Here is an 8,460-nt window from a genome sequence, read left to right on the forward strand (position 1 = left end):
AGAGGTTCCATTTGACCCAGCTGTTCCCTTTTTCCATATTTTCCTGAAAGAATTAAAAGCATCATACCACAGTGATATGTGGACACTCATTTTTTTTTTTTTTTTTTTTTTTTTTTTCGAGTATCGGGAATTGAACTCATGACCTTGAGCTTGCCAGGCAGGCCCTATGCCGCTGAGCTAAATCCCCAGCTCTTTTGGGATGCTCATTTTTATAGCACAGTTTATAATAGTTAATTTTGGAAACATCCCCAAAGTCCGTCAAGTGATGAATGGATAAAGAAGATCTTTGAGCATGGGTGCAACCTGTCTTGAGATGGTAGCATTGTTAAGAATGGAAAGTGTGCCTTCTGGTATGCAGGGTAAGGGCCAGATAGATCTTTGTCAACTTGTAAAACCTGTAAGTGATGAAGCTTCCATAAGTGATGATGCTTCCATAAGTGATGATGCTTCCATAAGCGATGATAGCAACAGACTGTGTTCATGATTATGTCAGTGACATGAGTTTTAGTTCACCCACTTAAAAAAAGCAAACAAACTAGAAGAAAAAAGCCAAGTCCCTGGGCGGATTAAAAAATAAAGTCTAACAAGACATTGTATTGTTTGCTGGACGTCCAGCTACACACACCCAAAAAGGGATTAAAAATAGAGAACAAAAACAGATATGCATGCTTAATAATAAGAAAGTAGATAAAGAGTCTATTGACTTTGATAAAATTGCAAAAGATAATGAATTCATGACATTAATTAAACTTCTTGAGTGGGATCAAAAATATAGCACCAAGGCATTTTAAATAAAATACAGGATAAAAGTAGCAGTGGAGAAAGTCAGCTATCAACAAGAATACAATTATATGGAAAGATAGTAAATCATTATTAGCAAGAAACAGATAAAATGAGGCGTAAAGTTGTGAATGCAGATAATAAGAGTAAACAGACATATGTGGGATTCTTTTGCCAAAGCAGGAAGTGCCTGTATCCATGAAAAATTTTCTGGAACAAGAGAGGATATAAATAAAATGATACAACCTCCCAATTAAAAGATTACCCTTTGATTCAAATATACAAGTAAATGGACACTAAACAAAACCCCAAAGAAAATCTAAATAAACTTCAAAGAGCAGAGGCTTTTGGGGGCTTCAATTCTGCAGTAGACAGAGAAAAAAATTAGAAATTTCAGAAATTATAAACACATCCAAGAGCTCATTCTTTGAAAGTGAGCATAAAAACAATAACATTTACAAATCCCTGGAGAATTTAACTAAAAGTTAAAAAAAAAAAAGGGAAAGGAAGTACAAGCCAAATTAGAAATGAAAGAGAAATAAACACTGACAACAATGATAATGATAATAATAATAATATTTTTTTTATAGATTTCTCTGCTCCACTGTGTCTTCCCAGATTTGAAAATGCCAGTATTCCGTGGAGTGTCACGCTGTGCTGTGCCATCAGAGAGTGGTGGTTCTCGAAATATTGGGGCAAAGTGTGGAGACAGATGGGGGTTCCGGGGGGTTCCAGCTTCTGCGCTTATGCCCCAGCTGGATGGTGGCTGGTTTCTGGCTTTCCTGTTTTGTGCCGGGGTTCATTTTGAGTCAGTACTTCCCAAATGACAGAAAAGCATGAGCAGCGTTAGTATTTTCCTGTTTTCCTTGGGGTTGATTTATATTTTCTAACTCAAATAAATTAATATTCTACAACCTTTCTAAGAGCGTGCTTCTTATCACCCAGCATGTGGTTCTTATTGTCTTTCTGTAAGGGATGCTCTACCGTTTTGGTATCGCCAGCAGACACTCAATTGTATTTTTTAGCATGGTTGTGGCAGTTCGAACTAATGTACAAGACATTTTGAAAAAAAGGTAAACACTGAAAATGGAAAAACAAAACTGAAAACAGATTATTTGTGTAAAACCTGAAGATTAACTAGAAAAGCCAAAGTCGTCATATTTTTTAAGTAACAGCATTTACAAAACTATTAAATATAACATTATCTACAAGATAAGTAGTCAAAACTGGAGTAAATGTCTGAGTCTTCCCAGTCCCGAAGCAACAGGAAGTATCTTAGAGCACGTGGGGTAGTGGCATATAGGATAGAGTGAGCCTACCCCTTGCTACTGGAGTACAGACCCAAGATGGTTAAGTCTAGTGAGATGCAGCACTCCTGAGAAGGGAGGTGAGTTGGGGAAGCCACAGGGGCACCTTTCATGTTCTCTGTGGCTGTTTTCAGACTTCAGAATCCTGTAGGACTTCCTGGGTAGGGAATTCAGCCTGGGGATGCACAGACCTCAGCCAGAATCCAGCAGGTCCTGCAATGGGCTGGAATCTACTTTCAGCCCTGGAGTACCCGAGGCAGCTGTCTCCAGATGCCTGGGTGTGGTGTGGTGCTCACTTCTGAGGGCCTCATACCTGATATTCTGCTGAGAAAAAGTAGATGAGCTAGACTTGGGAACCCCATTATGATCCCATTAAGTACAGTGCTATGCTTGGGTTTGCCTGAGTCTGCTTCTGCAGACAGGGAGGTTTATAGTGTGTGTGTGTGTGTGTGTGTGTGTGTGTGTGTGTGTGGTGAACCTGTGCATGTGTACATATACAGGTGCACATATGGACACATGTGCAATGCATGACGGGCTTGTGCTTGTCTTCATCACTGAAAGCAACAGGGCCAGTGGCACAGGGTGTACTGAGGGGACCCTAACTCCTTCTCAGAGTGAGTGGTCCTGGTCTCAGTGGAAAGCACAGCTCCCACAGGCCATGCTCTCATCCCTGCAAGGGAAGGTGGCTCTTGGCCACCTAGGGCTCTGGTTGCTAGGAAACCATTCCCTTTGATTGTGTATGTGGAGCATGCCTGTGTTTGTCTTTGGCTCACAGAAGGACAAAATTCACCATGTGGCAACAGAGAAACGATATTGAAAACTACTTAAAAAATGAAAGAGGTGCCAAATGGCATTCTGGATTGCAGATGCTGCCCTTACTGCCAGAGCCCACAACTTGCAAAGGCAGCACCATTCCAGGGCTGCCCTAGCAAGCCTGGGTGTGGGCTCAGGCTGCATTCTGAAGTGCTCTCCTGCTCCCGGTGCACCCTGCCGTTACTCCTAGTTACCATGCCACACTGCCTCATCCTTGTGTCCCTGGGGCAGTGGTGCAGGTTTGGAGTGTGAGGCATGGAGCTTGAGGCTTCTTCTCTATTCTGCTTCTCTCTCTCTCTCTCTCTCTCTCTCTCTCTCTCTCTCCCTCTCTCTCTCTCTGTCTCTGTCTCTCGTCTCCTGACCCAGGTGTCTGCTCAGAAAGCTTGAGCCACCCTTTAGTATTTGGAGTAGCAAGGTATTGGTGGCTCCCTCATGCTTGGTGCTTTCATTCTGCATTCATTTCATCCCTTGGGAGGCAGATGATGCTAAGGAGACAGGCAACTGCTCTCCATGTAGAGGTTGTATATCCTGCCTGTCTGTGACCCCGTAAGCAGAGGCTGGATCCGGGAGCCGTGGTGGCCAGCTGGGGTGGCCCACAAGGGCTGTGCAGGAGAAAATCAGGGACTTCTTGCCATACTGAAGGAAGGAGAGTTGGCCCTGGTGCCCATTGCTTCTTCTGCTACAAGCCTGCAGCCATCCATTTGTGTCACAACCTTCTAGTCTCTGGTGCCCTGGTCCATGCCAGGCTTTGGCTGTGGTTGACATGTGACTTTGAACTCTCCACCTCAAGGCCTCTTGTTACCACTTGACAGCTCACTTGACTGACCCTGCCAAGTGTATCAGGTCGATACATACAAGCTTGATCGTCTCTCTGCCGCCTCATTGGCTGGCTGCTGGCTGCTGGCTGCTGGCTGCTGGCTGCTACCGCCCCAGCCTTTCAGCAAGAATCTGGAAGGCAGCAAGACTGAGGGGAGGGCTGAGAACTTTCCGATTTTTTTTTTTAATTTAGGGGCAAATATGAGTATTTATTTGAAATAAGGTAAAACAACTCACCACAGATTTCAAAAATAAATAATATTAGAAAATGCTTTAAAAGTCCTTAATTCAGAAAAATGATATTTTGATGAATTAATAGACTGGTGTGTTTCTAGAAGGCTTTCTCCCTATTTTTTTTGCATACATGTGGACTGCATCTTCACATGACAAGAATATATTTTTGAACAAATTCACTAGAGTACATAGAATGGTAGTCCAATGTTTTAGCATTGTTGATTAAAGTTTGTGTTTACTAGTGATAGTTTATTTTAACTGGATGATGGGTAATACCATGTACATTTGTTTTCTTCAGAATTCTTCGGCTAACAAGCATACTCGAAGATAAAATATGGGCAAACAGACTCCCCTTGTCCTGGAGCCACTGCTGACAGACTCACATTTTGTCTTGCTCCTTTCATGGGCACAAACCTCCCCTCCAGCCCCCCTAGGCAGGTGGAGGTGCGAATGCTGAGGGCCACTGAACATGAGGGAGTATTCTCATGCATCACAATTATGGAAACACCTGTGCTAAATATCTTTGTGCAGGTCGGTTGTGCGATTTCCTGGGGAGTTCAGTTGCCTCCGAATTCCTCATCGCTCCACTGTCAACAAGCCGCAGGTGTGCACGGCATGAGCAGCCCACGCTGTGATTTGGAGGCTTGTGCTGACAGATCTGCATCCAGGATGCATTCGTCCTCTGAGTGAAGAGCACCCCACACATATCAGGGTATTTACAGAGGGCTCGGAGGAGATTTGTCATTTTAGATCCCCCTCTTGGTGTCCTGAGAAGTGAGAGGATGGGGCTTTGCCGGCACTTTGGTGGGGCTGCGGCTGACTGAGATGATACTCCGTGGAAAATGGAGAACTAAACTCTGCTCCTCAAGAAGCTTTTGACCAAGGGGACGGCCAGCAGAGAAGAGACTGGCCAGAGACTGAACACTGGTGACATATGGGCACACTTGGCCTGTGGACATGATTTGTGCTATTTTAAAGAGTTTTGTGATCATTACTAGTATTAAAGGTCAAGAACGTTCACCTATTAAATCTGGATTTCTGTCTTCTTTTGGACAAACACAATACACAGCCCAGGGCCCACATCCTTGTTTACAACACAAGTATGGGCCACTCCTCTGGAAGGAAAGAGCCACTCTGGGATGCTTCCTGTGCCACCAGCCCTTACAGGGCCCTTGCAGGCCGTCAAGTGGGTGGCAGGTGGAGAGCACTGTACGTACACACAGGGAGGCTTGCAGACACGTGGCATCCTCCTGGGGTCGATAGACCTGAGCATCGCCTAACACAGACCGCCCTTGAATTTTGTTTCGGTTCTGTGCAGAAAAGAGTTCCAGAGTATTTCTTTAGGCTGGAAATACAATATTGGGAAGTTCCTACTGGCAGCATTCTAGAATGAGATCTAGGTGCTTCTGACTTTCTAGTTGAGTAGTCAAACCAGGTGGTGTTCTTTGTGAACCTCTGCTAGCTGCACTGCCCCTCATTATTATTGCTGGAGAACAAAAGATATGTTGCTTTGGGATAGTGCTTCTGTGGGAGAAAGCTGAACCAGCATCCAGAACCAGGGCCTCTGAGTTGGAACTAGGCTTCATCCAGCTCTGCATCCCCTAGTGAGCTGGGGTGTGGGGAGGGGATGTTGCTGCAGCACCCTTCTCTGGTTAGCTTCTAGCATCTCTTTCTGAACAAACCTATGAGATCAGTTCTACCCCTTTTCATTGATGGTAGCAGAGAGGTTTTTTTGCTCAGAATTGCCACACAGATGCTTTGTCAGTGCAGGGCTTTATGAATAAAATAATATTGCCCTTCAGAAGTCCAGATTAGTCCATTTTCATGCAGAAAGAGCTTCTTGCTTGGAAGTAGATAGTTCTGTGAGACCCCAGTCTTCAACAGCGTCTACTGCATTTCTTCTCTGGACCAACCAACACCTCTGTTGGGTGAAGGCTTGCTCCTGTGTTGGCCGCAGGGTCCTAGGTTTGAAGAGTGAATGTGTGCTTATTCTGACGGGACATTGGCCAGGTGGCCACCTCTTATTCCCTTGCTCCTTTTCTGTGGTGATAATCCCTCTGCACCCAAGCTTTTTTTTCCTATACTGAGTACTCCTGACTTCCTCCCTCTCTTAGGAGCTATATGATTAGGTGAATGTACACACATTACTCACAGCTTGGACTTCAAGAGTTACCCACACAAGAAGCTTACAAGTCCATAAGGGGGATAAACACTTTATACTATCATATAATTTAATGCTAAGAACAAACCTAAGAAGTTAGTACTTCCTCTTTTTCTTCGTAGAGAGAGAGAGGTTCATTGGCCTAAATCACTTGCTAGTAAGTGGTTGAGGTAGAATTCAAATAAGCAGTATGATTTCTGGAGAAGTTTTAAACATTGGATGCAAACAGTTTGACATTCATCCACTTGGGAGGAGGTGTCCCTCCCACTCTTACATCCTGGCAGGCTGACTGTGATTACCTTGACTATAATGTGGTTATAAAATCTGAGGCTTTGTGATGTCAAAAAATATGGGATAAAAGGCCATGTAGCTTCCCATTGGTTCTTTGGGGATATTTTCTATGGGAATGTGGAAACAGCGATCAATACTTTCCTTTAGGCCCCAGACTCCATTCTTTTCTATCAAGGAGACTCTGTGTGGGTAACACTCTCCTGGACCATCCCACTATTACTGGGTGACACTATTCAACACCTTACAGGGAAATCAGTCAATCAATCAACCAATCAATCAATCCCTGCCCCGACTCCCAACCACAAAATCATGTCATTTTACAGTTCAGTAGACAACCTCAGCAGCCCCTAAGCTGATCAGATCCCTCTCACTGAAGGCCCCCGGAGCATCAGGAAACCTGTCACATTCATACTTCAGAAGTTAGTGGTTTGTTTTTGATGCTGAAGAGTCAGCCAGAGGCTAGAAGATTTGCTCACAATCCCTCACTCTTCAGGGAGTCTGTAGGTCCTGGAGCCGGTACTCACTTTCCATGTGGTCTGTTCACCTAGCCAAAAGCTGCACAAGGCCCAAGATGCCCCAATGTGTATTCCCCGCTGAAGCACAGGGCAGAAGCTCTTGGAGGATTTTTGGTTTCCCATTGTCCTCATGATTTGTCGTTTTGCTATTGAACAACACAAGGAAGAAAAATTAATGAGAAGAGGAGAAGGAGGGAGGAGCATCACAACCAGAAGTGCCAAAGGTTGTGACAAACCCCAAGATCAAGGAGGGAGGCCTGAGGGATTCTCCCTTGGAGCCCTTAGAAGGGATCAAGACTATTGTTTCCTTGATTTTGAACTTCCGGCCTCTAGAATTGTGGGAGAGTACATTTCTGTTGCTTAAGGTCAGCTAGATTATGGCATAACCCCAGAAAAGTAATATTATGCTCAAAAATATCTGGGCATTTGGTAACATGAATCCCATTGGCATAACAGAAATGGACAAAAAATTTAGTTCATTAAGTCTGACTGCACTTTCAATATTAGCTAATCAATTTTACTGCCCAGTAATTGAATAAATACATGAATCCTTTTTTTTTATTTTAAGAAGGAGGAGTCTGCAATGTAGGTCAGAGGATAGGAAGGGGGGTGTCACCCAGTGCAGGGACCAGCCAGCTGTACAGAATTGAACTTTGCAAGTGCTCCAACCTCCACGGAGACTGGAGATTGTCTCTGAATCATTCTCACAAACACTGTTTTGGGTAAAAGACAGAAATCTATCAAACAGCACACAGATTAACTTATCACTGAGTTAAATGGGCTGTCAGTGTGGGGAGGCTGAACTTGGCCCAGTGAATTCAAATGCATGTAAATTTCCCTGGTGACAGAAGAGAGGACGGTGGAGCTGTCAGACGGTGACATGTGGAAATACATTAACAGAGTTTAAAATATATTTGAAGGGGCTGGCTCATATTTTGATAACACACTCACCGACAAATGATTTGTGGAAGATGGAAACTCTGATCTCATTGTCTATTCCAGAGGAGTCTTTGTAATGAGTCCCTCCCAGGACGTTGGGTGTTTTAGAGAAGTTCTAAAACAATTAACAATGCCTGCCTGAACTGTGAAGTCCCCTGTGCCTCTGATGTATGAAGCAGGATTCTAATAGTCTTACATGTCAGTGTCATTCCAGCTTATAAAGAAAGTGATTAAAAACTTCAAAAGAACCAATTACATTGTATTTTACACCTGTGCTATAGCTCCCCCACGAAAAAGGGCTCTAGATCCTCTCCATTGTTTTTATTTATTTGGGATTTATTTTGGTCTCCTGCTCCACATAATTGTTCTCATGTTTGAGGAAACTGCAGTTAGTAAGGGTGGTACTATGTTTGTTTAAAGGAATGGGACATCTCTGCTTAGGTTTCAGTTACTTTAGGACTTGCTGGATGCTGTCCTAATTTGCAGGTGAGACCACAAAGATACATGGCTCTTGAAAGGCAATGAAGGCTCTATAACACACAGTTTCCCTGTATAAATGGGTCAAGTCCTTCTACAAGAGCAAGTGATAGACTTCTGTCATTTC

General features: G+C 43.8%; 1 long non-coding RNA gene across 1 annotated transcript in view; it reads left to right on the plus strand.

The window, feature by feature from the left end:
- The window catches only part of LOC102016805, a 33,813-nt gene extending 32,127 nt beyond the window's left edge, over positions 1-1,686 (plus strand). The window contains exon 3 of the long non-coding RNA XR_263659.1: positions 1,371-1,686. This is a non-coding gene — a long non-coding RNA (uncharacterized LOC102016805). The remainder of the gene's footprint in view (positions 1-1,370) is intronic.
- The last annotated feature ends 6,774 nt before the right edge of the window (positions 1,687-8,460 follow it).

This window comes from Chinchilla lanigera, unplaced genomic scaffold (genome assembly GCF_000276665.1).
Source record: "Chinchilla lanigera isolate Chin_1 unplaced genomic scaffold, ChiLan1.0 scaffold00076, whole genome shotgun sequence".
NCBI classification, from domain to species: Eukaryota; Metazoa; Chordata; class Mammalia; order Rodentia; family Chinchillidae; genus Chinchilla; species Chinchilla lanigera.